The following is a 14,545-nucleotide window of genomic DNA, read 5'->3' on the forward strand; positions in this document are numbered from 1 at the left end:
AGAGAAGAAAAGACAAAGACTTATTTGTATCTGCTCACATTCTCTGGGTATTGCTAAGCTGGTCCTACCAGGATTGACTCAATCCTCAGGTCCATTAACAAATGGGGAAATGCTCTGCTGATCCTGACATGTCCATTCTATTTTCTACAAAGAAAGTAACCCTCGGGTAAGAACTCTTCCTCGATCATATAATGTCCTTCCGCAGGCTGAGCATCCTGTTTTAATGTCATCACACTTTCTACAAGAATTCTTAAAGAACGCAGCTTGACCTATCCCAGAAAGCATCTTTACGTGATGTTACACTAAAAAGGCATTTTGTACATTGAGAATCACTAAAGGAAAGCAAGTTTTCAGATAGAAAGTATCTTCAGCCTACCAGCCAACACACACACACACCTTCCAGCACAAGACCTTAACACAGTGAAGAAAATGTTTAAATTTTTTAAAAATTCCTCAACCAAGTATCTCAGAAACACATCAGCATCCTTAAACCTTTCTCCATTTCTTCGCTGGTGGTGCTTACAAGTACTGCCATAGTTTTACACACCTCCTTCCTTCTCAGACCAAATGGTTGCTTGATCTTAGGATCAGAGAATTCATGTTGGAGCAGGCTTGAGGTTCTACTCCTGCTTTGCTCTACGCAGGGTCAGCTACAGGGTCACAACAGGACTTTACCCACTTTGGTCTTGAAAACCTGTGAGGACAGTCATTGCACAGCCCCACTGGGCACCTGTTCCAACACTTCACTGTCCTCACAACAGAAAAGGTTTTCCTTACACCTGGCTTGAACCTCTTGTTTCAACTTGTATTCGTTGTCTCTCATGCAACTACTACGTACCAATGCGAAGAGCCCAGCTGTTTCCTTGATAACGTTCTCACAAGTACTGGAAATTTTACTACAGGTCCCCTGAAAGCCTTCTCTTCTCCAGGCTGAACAAGCCCTGTTCCCCCAACATATGCTTCTCATACTGCACAAAGGCCCTGAATGCACTGAAAGACCTTTTCAAGGCCCTGATCAGCCTCACCTCCACCCCCACTCTCTGCCCATGGCCCTGGGGGCTCCATTTAACTGTCTTTGGCCTTCAGTCCCTGCCCAGGCTGTATCATAGGTGCCTGTCTCCAGCCATGCCTGTGTATGGTCACGGACCCTCTTGATCCAGACCCCGACTGACCCATGATATAACTTCCTCACTTGACCTTGGACCTACCTGTATCACCATGGACCAGCTCAGTGATAACCAAACTGTGCCTGTCCCTAATTAACGTCACTGGGCCTGATCCCGACCTGCTTACTCATGTCTCAACTTCATCTTGGACCTGCCTTATCACCACAAACCTGCCTGGTGATTTAGACTCTAGTTTGGCACTGGATGCCTAACTCGGTACCATGGGACGGTGCCCTGGCTGGTGGGGCATCTTCCTTGCCAGCTGGGTTACCCCTCAGCTGCCAACCCCCCCCATCCCTTACCAAGGGCCAGCTGTTCCACAATTCATGCTCCAGCCCCCAGTGGTCCTAGTGGCCTTCCACTGGACTTGCTCCAGTTCATCCATACCCTTCTTGTCTCTGAGGGCAGAAAACTGGATGCAGTATTCTAGGTTTTGTCTAAAAAATGCTAAATGCAGGGAGATGATCACCTCCCTGCATTTATGGGCTGTAGTCTTATGAATATATAACCCTGTGTACTGTCAGCTGCCTTTGCTTGCAGGGCACACTGCTGGCTCATGCCCAGCTTCTTTAAAGCGTTTTATGCATCAATAAATGCAGTGACATTCTTGCAATGTAGAAAACTAATGGGGCACCAGTTACTCGCAAACAGCATGATTCTGAAACATGACAACAGTGAAAAACTGAGATGGGTTTTCAATTGTAAAACACGAATGCAACAGGAATCTTAACATACTGCTTCTAAACAAGCAGCCTCTTCCGACTGAGGCCAAATCAACTCCATACCAGCTCTCACAGAGTAATACTGAGACAGCATCTTGCATTTTCTAGTGCAACGTGCTCGTTTCACATGCTACAAATGTGAAAGTAACTCTTCCAACCAGTGCTGCAGCCTCAGTGTTGTTTTCCTATTTTATTTTGTGTTGCTGCCATATTTCACTCTTTTAATTGCAGTTTTTTAGTTTGTGTATTTGGGGAGGGAAGGGTTAAACACTAAAAATACACAGTTGTGTTGGAAATACCCTCATCGACAGGCTGAGGTTTGGCATGCTTTGGAGGAAAATAACTTAAAATAGCAAGGAAAGCAAAAACTGTGGGATATGCATCTCTGATGGCTATTTTCCATTAAAATAACAACAATAACTAAGATACCACTGACGTTCCCAGTTAACCCTCTACCCTCCTCAAGACAGATGAACAGGATCATTCTAACCTTAGAGTTTTGTCTGAAAAATGCAAATGATACTGCAATATTCGTATTCTGACCCCAAGGCTTCCTCATGCAGCTTTATTCTGAATTTTTTTTATAAGTGTGGATGCCCAAAACTGTTAAGTCTTACAGCCCCACTATAGAAAAGGCCTTGTCTGTAGCATTTGCAATTTGAATATCACAGGTCTAAAAATACAGAAGGGAAAGTTCTGGTGGCAGAAGCTACATTAGCTCCGTCAGTTTTCATTCCCGGAGCTCAGAAAAAATGCAAAATGGAAGCAAAGAGTATAGAACTATGAGGACTGATTTTTTTTTTCCTTTGTGTTATCAACTATATGCACATCGCATTGATAATTTATCTTTTGTAATTTTTAAAATTATTAAGTGTTAACTTTGGCCCCATAGTCTATACCAATATAACTTAGATTAATGCATTTCTTCAGGGGCTATTATCCTTTACCATTATACACCCTAGCTATAAAGACCTTAATCTATCAACAACTAAACCATTAAAACTACCTGTAGCACCTGCTACTAAGAACTTCGCTGCGATAATATGTTAACTTGACCTGTGGATGCCAAAAATTTCGGCCCATCTAGGAGTAACAGCAAAAACAATGTGATTTGACTCTCACGGCTCTTCTGAAGAATATCCAACTTTTTCCCAGTGAAATCCCAGGTGACTTACCCCCAAGTCTTATAATAAGTTCAGTGCAGTCAGGTAGGAAAATCAGATGCCCCCGTTCCTAGCGCTGCGGCTCAAACCACAAAACTACGCAGAGTAAAAGCACAGAACGCAAAAGTTGATAAAAGGACTACGAAGCGCAGCTTTATTCACCCTTGTAACCTAGTTTCCCCCCCTCCAACACGGCACCCCCGTGCCACAGGCCCTGCTCTGCCCATCAGACACTCCGGAGCTGAAGGCCCGTTGGAGGGAGGCAGCGCTCAGCGCCCCCCGGGGAGCAGGGTGCCGGGCGGGCGGACATCCAGCCTTCAGCAAGAAGTTTCCAAAAGCTCCAACAGGAAAAGGCAGCGCTGGAGCCCGGGTTTACATAAGGGGGAAGGAGGCACTGCTGGCACCGCGGCTGCCGAGGGGAGCTGTCAGCCCACCGGCCAGCCCGGGGGTCGCCCCCATGGCCCCCCGGGCCGCGGTCCCGCTCCCGCCCGCCGCCGGGGCTCCCCCGCCCACCCGAGCCGCGGCCCGGCGCCCTCGCACCCCGCTGCAGCCCCGGGGGTGTCAGGGGGGTGGACGGGAGCCCCCCGCTGCCAGCAGCGCCGTGGCAGCGTGTCCCCCCCGGTGGCGGGGGCAATGCCCAGGCGAAGCCGTTCGCTCCCGTGAGGGATGGGCAGCGCGGGCTCTTCGAGGGAGCAGCACCGCGGACCCAGATGCCGCCGGGCTCAGCTCGCCCCTCGGAACTAACTTTCCCGTTTCCGCACGAAATCACACACGCTGAGGGCGCGGGGCGTTGCTGTTTTACACCACACACTCCTGGCCCCTACGGACCACCCGCACCCCTACCCCGGCCCGCCCGCCGGGACCCCGCCGCCCCTCACAGACCCCGACCGCCGGGCCGGCGCCCCCCGGCCCCTGCGAGCGGCACCGGCTGCCCCCCGCCGCCCCGCTCCCGCCACCTCCCCAGGCCGAGAAGCGCCCGCAAGTCCCCGCCGCCCCCCGCGGCGCCGGGTCTCACCCGCGGGTCCCTGGGCCGGGCCGGGCCGGGCCGGGCCGGATGGGGCCGAGTGCTGGGGGAGCTGCGGCGGCACGGCAGGACACGGCTCCGGCCTCTGCCAGCGGAAACGGGAGGAGGGGCTGGGACCGGCACTGCCGAGCGGGGAGGAGCTGGGGGCGCTGCCCAGGGGAGGCTCCGGCCCCGCGGAGGAGGGGAGGCAGCGCCGCCGGCCCGGGCCTCCAGCGCGCCTCACGACGCCCGGAGCCGGCCCGGCCGAGTCTGGAGCGAGAGGCCGCCGCCGTCCTGCGCCGGATCGCCTTGGCGAGAGCTCTGCTCGGAGCCGCTCGGCCGGGGCCCGCCGCGCTCCCTCCGCCGCCCGTGCGCCCCTCGGGTGGCGGCCAGCGGCATCCCCCGCCTGCCCCTCCCGGAGCGGGGGGACGCCACCGCCTCCTCGCCCTCGGCTGCCCCCCTGCCCCGCGGGCCCCGCGGCGGGGCGGCCCCTCCGGGTGCCTGCGGGGAACCGCCGCGCCGCGAGCCGGCGAGCTGGGATGGGCGCAGCCCACGGCAAACGGCACAGCCGTGGCGAAGGGGCTCGGTGGTGCCCAGCCCGCGGCTGCCGGTGCACGGCGGTGGCTGCCAGCGCCGCGGGTGAGCTGGGAGCGTGCGGCTGAGCAGTGCTCTGGCAGCGGGAGCCCGCAGCCTGCGCCGCTCCCTGCGGTGCTGTGCGAGGGGAGGCCGTGCCGGAGGGGCGCCGAGGGCCTGCGGAGTCCCCGCCTGCCTTCCCCGGGGTGCCGGTGGAAGTGCCGCAAAAAGTGAGTGGAGCCAGCTTCAAGCGGGGGCCCCGCAGAGGTGTCCCTCCAGCCTTAACACGGCTGGGAAGGGCCCTGGCACGGGCTGCCGAGCCCGGTGTGTGCGAGGCGGACGTGCCTGGCATCGGGGCAGACACCTAGAGATAAACCAGTGCCGGTTTGCTCATGGGCCTCCTGGGGGGAACTGTGTTTTACAACGTATTGAGTTGAGCAACTCAAGGCTCTTCTGTAAATATCTCTGCAGAAGGAAGACCTGTTTCATGTTCTTATGTCCCCAGCGTATTCCCGTTTCCTTCTCCAGTGTTGCTGTTCTTGTCACACTTCTCAATTCAAGGGCATGTTCACATGAAATATATTCTCTCGTACCTTCCATCCCACCCTATGTGGATTTTTACAGACCGTTTGGTTCAATGAACAAGATCTCGAGCATCCTGGTGCTCCTGCTGCCAGCAACATGTGCCAGTGCCACCTGCTGCATGTTTGCTCCCCTCTCCCCCAGAAGAGAAGCATGTGCGGCAGCTTTCGGTTCTTCATTTATGTACAAAAGTACATAATGTTGCTATGTATTCACCTTAAAGCAAGCAATGAAGGAAATCTCTTTTGCAATGCAGCAGGAGATACAGAGATCTGTGGAGAGAATTTCGGCACTTTGTTTCTAGGCTCAAAAAAATGTCCATCTCCTGGATGCTGTAGCTCTAATGCAGTAACATCCAAGTGGGCAATAATTAAGTAATTTCTTCTGAGTTTTGCTTCAGCTTCAACCAGCTGTCTTCCGCAGGTGACCAAATCTAACATGGGAACGCTCTGACATGGGCCATACAATGATGTACAGAAAGTTGCACCTCAGCAGCAGTATACTTGAATCTACGGCATCTGAGCAGCAAACCTAATACATACATATGTAAACCAGCTTTGAGTAACTGCATTTGAGGCATCTAGAAATGGACACACAGCTTTCCAGGGTGATTCACTGAGTATACCCCCTCTGCTGTAACAAACAGATTGCTTTGGTTCCCAGCCACCAATTTCAGATGAAATAGTAGCGTGGCAACTGTAGTGAGTGCTGTGGGGAAGTTAGGGAGGTTAAAAATGAAAGTTGGTGCTTTTCTTTTTGGCGGAAAGAGATCATTCATTTACAGCCTCTAGCTTTGCTACATTCAGGTTCTTCCCATGATTATTGGTGTATTGTCCATTTGAAGGAGGTGAGTGAGGTGCTTTTATTTAATGATGCATTGCCCATTTTCCTCAGAATGAGCACCAGTATAGCAGAAAAGCGTTATGAACATGAATACACTTCCATTATTTCCACTGAAATTATTAAATAACCATGCTGCCATGAAAAGAATGGCAGTAAGATGCAGAAATTCTCCATGTATCAGGGGAAGTTTCAGTATTCCATGAAGTGTAAGCGTTCCTTCAGGATCTTTGTTTCATATGTGCTCCCAAGCCACTTTCCAGACAGTTTTACTCCTGATCCCTGATCTCTACTTTGTGAGGTATTCATGAATACATTTATGAGGCCAAAAATGGTATGGATCACAGATCCGGTGTCTTGACTAGTTGCTGAATCAGCATGTTATATTACCCAAATGCCGGCAAAACATGGCTGCCAGCATAGCGGATCAGGATCTGGCGTCCAAGGGAATTATCCAAAAAAGCAGACTTTACAAGGTGTGGGACACACCATGACCGGAGGAGAAGCTGCTCTTGGGGCCTTGAATGTACTAATAGGCCTCAGGTACCCTGACTAGCTTTACCTGGGGCACTTACGGCTCGTTAGCCTTTATCTATGCGCAGGTCTGGACATTCCAGACTGAACTAGGTTGTAGGTCTGTCCATATCTAGTCATGGATTGACTTCAGCCCTGACTCGTTATGTGGTCTTTGTCTGACACTGACTGGACTGTTAGTGGAACCTTTGGCAACCCTTGCTCCAGTTAGATGCTATGGGACTCTATCCCCGTCTGAGGTTACTGACAGAGTTGTAGTCAGCCTAAGCTTCTGGTGAGCCTTCTGCTGTAGAGTAGCCCTGCTCTTGCTGTTCTGTTACAAGCATGCCAGTTGTCTGCTGCCTTGCTACTTGGTTTTGATCTACACAGTGCTTGCAGGATTGACGAAGCAGCATGACTCCCTGACACCTTCTTGGAGGCTCAGCATGTGCTCTCTCTGACTCTGCTACAGCTTTAGAGCAAGTTTGAAGGTGTTCTCACCTGTCTGAATTAGTTCTTATTCTTTGCTGTCACCACTCAAGTTCTTCAGCTCCTTCATCTGGTCCAAGATGTCAAAAATCGGCTGAATAATGGGGACAAAAAAAATCACAGGGAAACCATTGCACCAGAGGCTAAAGTGTGTATGTAATACTCAAGAAAATAACAATCCTTGGGTCTAGATGTTGAAGTAGAGATTTAAATTCTATCTCTGCCTCCCGGCCTATCTACATGTTTTCTTTGTTGGCAACATCAGCTTAAGACATTCCCACCCCCTCATCACAGATAAATGAATTAATTCAAATGAACTTGTCTTACCTGAAGTGTTTCTTTTGGCTTTGAAGTGAAGATGAAGGGAGGGCTCCTGTCTTACCTAATTCTGTGTTGCTCAGACCCATGGTCTGTTGTGTCTTATCTCAGAAGACTATCTTGAAGTGGAATAATTTTGGTAATCGAGTTTGACATGATTGCACAAGCAGATGTAGCTGCACAATTGATGGCTGATAAACTGAACTGTGTGGGTTAGAAAAGAAAGGAGCCACAGCTGAATGGAAACTTCTGAGCTGCTTTCTTGTAAAGAAAGTATGTATATTTAGAACCCTGTTTTGTCACTTTATCTTCTAATGCCTCAGTGTTGCAGCTGCAAAGTGATCAAGGGAATCAGCTTTTGCTGTTTTGTCCTTTGATTTTACAGCAAGTTTTTATAGGCTAAAGGTTAATATTTCTAATATTACTGCCCCAACAGAAATTACACTTGTAAGACACTCTGGTATCTTCATTTATTGTTGGTTGTGTACAGTTGAATTTAGCCTTTCCTCTTGAAACTAAGCTAGCTCTTTTTTACCATAAGCTCCTTTTTACTGTTTGCTTTCCTTTCTTTTCAGCAAAATTGCAGCTGGCTCTTAGTTCTGATGTACTGTCTGGTTCCTTCTGGTGAAATTCCAAGAAAGGAAGCCTTGGGGACAGAGATCTGTAGTCCTGTCAGTCTTTGAGGTATTTTTGCATGGATCTCACCCAGTGTGCAAGGGGACAGAAGCCTTCTAGTCCAAATCAAAATTTCCAGTACTCCTTTTGACTCACAGCTTTATTAAATCCTCTTCATCTGATAGCCTCCATAAAAGTGAACTCTCTCAGTCACACGAATTTTCTGTTGGTTTCTCCAAGTTTGAAAGGTAGGTAAATGTCTCTTTCTGACCCTGGTTATTGACCAAGGAGCTGTGAACTCCAAGAACAAGAGCAGAAAGGGACAGAGCAAAGGCTTTCATTGCTACAAAGTGAAAAACAGACCTGCACGAGTGTCCCTAAATCAACTGTCCTAGGATTTAATCTGTTCTTCAGCCTGTTGGCTTGTATTCATTGCTTCGATAACATCTTAAAACTGTGCTAATCTGGTTTTATTCATTATCAGCTGATGGACTAAATAGAGTTCTAGGGCTCATCTCCTTTAGAGACTACTCTGTGGGGTCTGCTGTACCAGCGTAAACCTGCAGTGAATGCATGCATGGCACCAGGCTCATGTTTGCAGAAGAGTACCAACATACATCACAAGCAATTTTCCATAGCTCAGGACTAAACACTGCCCTTTCTTGTCTGGGCTTCCATTTCAAATGTCTGTGTTGGCCAAAAATACTATTCCCAACAGTCAGTCTTTTTTCTCATTGGTGAGATTTTATTTGATTTGTCCACACGTGGCTCAGAGATCAGGAAGGAAATTGCATAGGGCTGAAATAGGTGGGTGCATGCACTGGTAAGGGGCTGTAGCCAGCTGGTCCTGTTCATACCTACATGACCAACTGTGGGGGCTGGCTGGTTTACAGAGAAGTAGCTAATTCTGTCCCAGGTGTTTCGGTCACCTTGCTGTGGCTAGCAATGACACCCGATGGGCAAGTGCGGGACTGCACCTGCATGGATTTTTCATACGCGGTGCAGAACCGCAGGCATTTCAAGATGTTCTGCTTTCTGCGTGTTTAAAGTACTTGGCTTGTCTTTCCCCAGGCTTGACTGATACTGGTTACCAGCCATGCAGATCTTATGGAAAGCTGTTGGCAGCTCTGCCTCTATGTTGCTGTTGTCAGTTCCTGAAGGCATTTATTTGACTTGGAGAGAGTAGCCACAACAGAACTTCGTGAATGAAGGTGTAAATTTTGCTTAATAATAGTGCAAAGGGTGCTTCTGTCCTTTACTTGCCACTTCCAGCTCCTGCACAGTGAAGGTTAACAGCACTAGCCCTGCACACTTCTTCAAAGCAACCTCTGAGAGTGACAGGTCTGCAAGACTGCAGGGAAAAACACTTCACTACACATAAAAAATAAATGGAGCCCTTTTCCCATGTTAAGAACCAAACCATCTTTCTCCAGCTTTGACTTCATGGCATCATCTTTGCTATCCTGCTTCCCAGCATCCTTTCCTTCCCATGCTTCAAAGCACAGGTTATGACCTAGACACAGGCCATGAGCAGCAACGTACAGTGTGCATGGCTGAGACAGCGGCATGTCAGCTGCTGCACAGTAATGTCTGGTGAAGACTCATCCCTGTGGGGGACCACCTACGTGCAAATAGAAACCTGCACTTGGACAGTTACAACAGATCAACTGACGTGCAATAGCTTACCAAGCAAGTCATTCAGTTAGATCCTCTTCTGCATCAAATTGGCTGTCCAGACCCACTGGGACTCCAAGAGTGCAGGGCCTGATGCTGTAAGGCTAGTCATGGTGCAGCTTGTCCTCACCTGAGCACAAAAATTGGAGGTCCCCACTGACTGGAAGCTAGCCAGTGTTATTCCAATCTACAAGAAGGGCGTGAGGCTTCGAAGACTCAGGAAACTACAGACCTGTTAGTCTAACCTCAGTACCTGGAAAAATTACAGAGATCGTATTGGGCGCTATTGAAAGGCATTTAAGGAGCAATACAATCATCAGGCACAGTGAACAAATTCACAAAGGGCAACTCCTGTCTAACTTAATTGATATCCTTCTACAATAAAGTCACCTACCTAGTGGATGAAGGGAAGGCGGTGGCTGTAGTTTTTCTAGTAAGGCTTTTGATACTGTAACATGAGCAGGTCCACAGTGCGCTGGGTGAAGGCTCAAGGGCAGAGCTCAGAGGGTTGTGCTGAATGGGGCTACCTCTGGCTGGTGGCCAGTCACTAGCCAAGTCCTTCAGGGGTCCATTCTAGAGCCAGTTCTCCTCCATATTTTTATCAATGATCTGGTTGCAGGAGTTGACATTAGCCAGTTTGCTGAAGATGCTAAACTGGGAGGTGCTGTTGACTCTCTGGAGGGACACGAGGCCTTGCAGAGGGATCTGGATACATTGCAGCATTGGGCGATCATCCATGGCATGAAATCTAACAAGAAAAAATGCTGGATTCTGCACCTGGGATGAAGTAACCCTGAGCACAAGGATAAGGTGGGAGAGGAGTGGCTGGAGCGCGGCCCTGCAGAAGGACCTGGGGGTGCTGGCCGGCAGCAGGCTCAGCGTGAGGCAGCAGGGTGCCCTGGCAGCCAGGGGGGCAAACAGCACCCTGGGGTGCATCAAACAGCATCACCAGCCGGGCAAGAGAGGCGACTGTCCCGCTGCGTTCAGCCTTGGTGCGGCCTCACCTCAAGCGGTGTGTGCAGTCCGGGGCCCCACAATTTAAGAAGGATGTGCAGGTCCTGGACTGCATCCAGAGGAGGGCAACGAAGCTGGTGGAAGGGCTGGAAAGAATGTCCTGTGAGGAGTGGCCAAGGACTCTGGGTTTGTCTAGTTTGGGAAAAGGAGGCTGAGGGGTGAGCTCCTTGCTCTCTACGGCTTCCTGAGGAGGGGAAGTGGAGCGGGCAGTGATGGCCTCTTCTCCCTGGGATCCAGTGACAGGACGCGTGGGAATGGTCCAAAGCTGTGTCAGGGGAGGTTCAGACTGGACATGAGGAAGCATTTCTTTACCGAGAGGGTGGTCAGACACTGCAACAGCTTCCTAGAGGGGTGGTCGATGCCCCACGCCTGTCGGTGTTTCAGAGGCATTTGGACAAGGCCCTTACTAACATGCTTTGACTTTTGGTCAGCCCTGAGGTGGTCAGGCAGTTGGACTAATGATCTTTGCAGGCCCCTTCCAACTGCAGCCACTCTATTCTGTTCCAAAATTGTACCCTTACACGAAGCACATTCAGTAGGGCTTTACAAGTAGACTATACCCTGGTCTTCTGTTTGAAATCTCTGCTGAAATGGAAATCCTCAGGATTCCTCACGTGCTAGGCCAAATAAAGCACCCTCTGTGGGGCCTGGCATCGCCTCTTCCACGGACAGCGAAGTCTTCATCCTGCAGCGGATGTCTCCATGTCGTTGAGTGGGTGGCGCCGTTAGATTTTCACCAGACTCTCACGTTCACCTCTGCCACTGAAGTTTTGTATTTGTGCATCTGTCCTTTGACAGTTAGGTCCAACGTGCTGTCCCGTTTTGGATCATGTTCTGACTATGCACCTCTCAGACACTGATTATTTTTCTGAGATTTACCTTTCATTTGCCATCTTTCTCCTGTTCTTTTAAGGACATTTTAAATAATATTCCAAACAATTTTTAGCATTTATTCTCCCAGTTCAAGCCTAGTGTTTCAATGCTGTTCAAGTCGCTCGAGTTCCCTGTACACCCTCCGCTTGCCAAAATCTCCTTTGGTGCTATCCGCAGATGAATTTACCTTGCTGCTTTCTCCCTCCTTCAGACCACTGGTGAGGTTAGAAGAGAATGGGTCCGTACTCATCTTTCTCAGTACAAACCCTTGCCTCAGTTAACAGAGTCATGTGTCATCTTTGTTAAAAGGTCATCTTAGTCATTTGCTTTTCATCTAACTGCTGACAGCCACACCAATGCGAACTCACGCTTCAGACAAACATTTTTAGGGAGTGCCATGTCAAAATTTTACCATAATATACTTGTCTAACTCACTCAATTTATAAGTTCAATTTTAATAATTCATTCTTTATTGTTTCGTGAATATTAATTCCTTGTGAGGGAACAACTCACCCAGCTGCATCACAGTCAGAAAAGATTATATTGATTCCTAAAGTCATAAACTATTACAAACCTAGTGGCAGCATTCTAGGCTTGAATAAGTTTTACACTGACTCTGGAAAGCAGTTTAAAGAAAGAAACTCAGTACTATCAGCTCACAACAAGCCAGCGGAATACTAAGGATTTAAGTCATTGAGGAAAATGCTGCATGTTTCTCTACACTTACCAGCTAGCAAAGAACAACTGTTCTCAATAGCAGCTTCAAAGTAAAATAACGATGATTCCAAGCCATCAGCAGACTCTTCCTCAGAAGTACTGCACGGAGCGGTTGAAGCTACCATTATCTAGCTAAGTTCAGTGTTTACCAGAATTTGTTTAAAGCTGGATAAGAGAAAGCACAGCTAATGAAACACACAAGGAAGACCGTGAATGCAGTCAAGAAGAAGAGCTAGTGAAAAACTAGATGGTTGAAACACACATCTAAAGCAGCAGATTGCCCAGAGCATCTTGTGGGGAAAAGCTAAGGAACCTGAGAACCCCATGGACGTTAAAGAGCTATGAGTTGATTCGACAAATGCCGGTGCTTTCTCCCAGTATAATGGAAGAGTTTGGAGCAGATACTTGAGTACAAGATTATATTTTTAAAAGAAAATGTTCCAGTAAGGGAATCTTTCCTTCTCCCCACCCCCCCACCCCCCACCCCCATCTAATATACCAACTGGAAGTGATGATGATGGTATGCTGGAAGGTGACTGGCTGAGCATTTTTCATGAATTTCAGTGAGAGGATGGGGAATATTAAACAATACTTGTAAAAAAGCCATGGAAACTTAAGACATTCAAGTACTCAAAGGATTAATCCAAGTCCATAAAACATGGCAAGAACATTTCCTAGGTGTGGAAGATTTAAACTTTGAAGGGAATTGAGATTTAAATGTGCAGGAAACAAAATCATCAATCTGTGAGAAGACTCCTGGAATACCTTGTTAATGAGTACAACTTGCAACTTCAAATACAGAAACTGAAGTTTTTAAAGGACAGGAAGATCGTTAGGAAGCTGGAGGAGATATGTAAGTCTGCAGGCTTCTACATATGCTGTGTGAACAGTTGTACAGTATCTTCATAGAATCCAGAGCCCTTTAACCAGCAGAAGGCTATGGAAGGGAGTACCAACAAGCTCATGAGTTCTTTAAAGAAGTCAGATTTCATCTGTGTGTGGCTGAAGCCCTTACCTTCTGGCATTCTAATAAACCCTTGATTTCTGATGGTATCTCAGATTACTCAACTACCCATGAATACCTTTCTCTATGCCAAATATGCAGGGATGGAAACGTCTGAAATACGTGTGAGGAGTGTTTCCTAAGCTGTTGTGTTGCGTTGCGGAAAGAGATGTAACACCATATACCCAGATCTCTGCCATGGGACTGTGCCTGGCCACCCAATAAATTGCCTGTACGGTAGCTGCCAGGGAGCATCATGGAATCCACCTCTTCCCTCAGAGTAACATGAATAGCTAGATCTTCCCCCACATCAGCAGCATTGTGGGGACCAAGATTATTGCCTCTCAGTGACTCTCGAGTAAAGAACCTCAGTTTACAAGCAAAGCAGAGAGACTGCGTTTGATTACCTTGGAAACATGGAAAGCTAACTTCTTTTCACTATTCTCTCTCATCCTTTTCCTGCATTTGTTGGGCAAATGGTATTCTTTGTAATACTTGTGCACCTCACTGCAACTAACAAGTGGAAAAATTTGATCTCTGTAAACAATTATTCTGCTGGTGCGCAAGAAAAGAGCAGAGTCTAGCTCCCAGAGCAGTGCTAACTGCACAGGGAGAACAGAAGCAAAAGCAGCAAGAATCATTTTAAGTCAGTCAAGTCAGCAGACCTGGTACATGGAGGAAATCTGCTGGGCAAGACAATGTGATTTAACATTTTCTAAGCATAACTTCATTTATAAGGCAAAAGAACGGTTGGTCTCTCACTATCATGCATGAAAGAGGGGGAAACAGCATCCAGCCTCTAACAGGAGGAAGGCTGAAGGAGCCTGTGACTGCACACCTGCTACGGGCGACAGCTAGACAGGCAGGTGCGTTGGCTGTATGTGCAGTCTCTATACACACACATGTGCCCACAGATGTCTGACATCTATATAAATGTATGGTAGGCATGTCTGTGCACGTGTTGACCTATGAATGAATGTATATGAGCGCACGCACTCAGATCAGAGGTAGCATGAACATTTTAAACCTATTCATATATGGTCAAACTTGTGGAAGCTGCTGCCACTGCCCTACGTGTATGCTCAGATACCACTCCTTTAATGTGTATGATCACACCCTGTGTGTGCTCTGTGGGAAATACATTCTAGAGGGTGCTGTTTGTGGTGAAACTCTCAAGCAGTTATTTGGCCTGTTTCTTTGACTCAAAGTCTTTTTCCCATTGGCACAAACCTGAAGATACAACCTTATTTGACCCTGTCAATCACAAAACGGCTCAGAGG

The 14,545-nt window shown here is 48.5% G+C and overlaps 1 protein-coding gene across 3 annotated transcripts in view; it reads right to left on the reverse strand.

The window, feature by feature from the left end:
• The window catches only part of TSPAN9 (tetraspanin 9), a 186,917-nt gene extending 180,806 nt beyond the window's left edge, over positions 1–6,111 (reverse strand). Inside the window, exons 1-2 of one of the 3 annotated variants that reach the window (XR_013929144.1) lie at positions 4,067–6,111; positions 3,064–3,147 (exon numbers count right to left, since the gene is read on the reverse strand). The gene's annotated coding sequence lies outside the window, so the exon portion shown is untranslated. The remainder of the gene's footprint in view (positions 1–3,063; positions 3,148–4,066) is intronic. The other 2 variants (XM_080393622.1, XM_080393620.1) reach the window with 2 other exon arrangements.
• Between the last annotated feature and the right edge of the window lie 8,434 nt (positions 6,112–14,545).

This window comes from Falco punctatus, assembly GCF_963210335.1.
Source record: "Falco punctatus genome assembly, chromosome: 6".
Taxonomy (NCBI): domain Eukaryota; kingdom Metazoa; phylum Chordata; class Aves; order Falconiformes; family Falconidae; genus Falco; species Falco punctatus.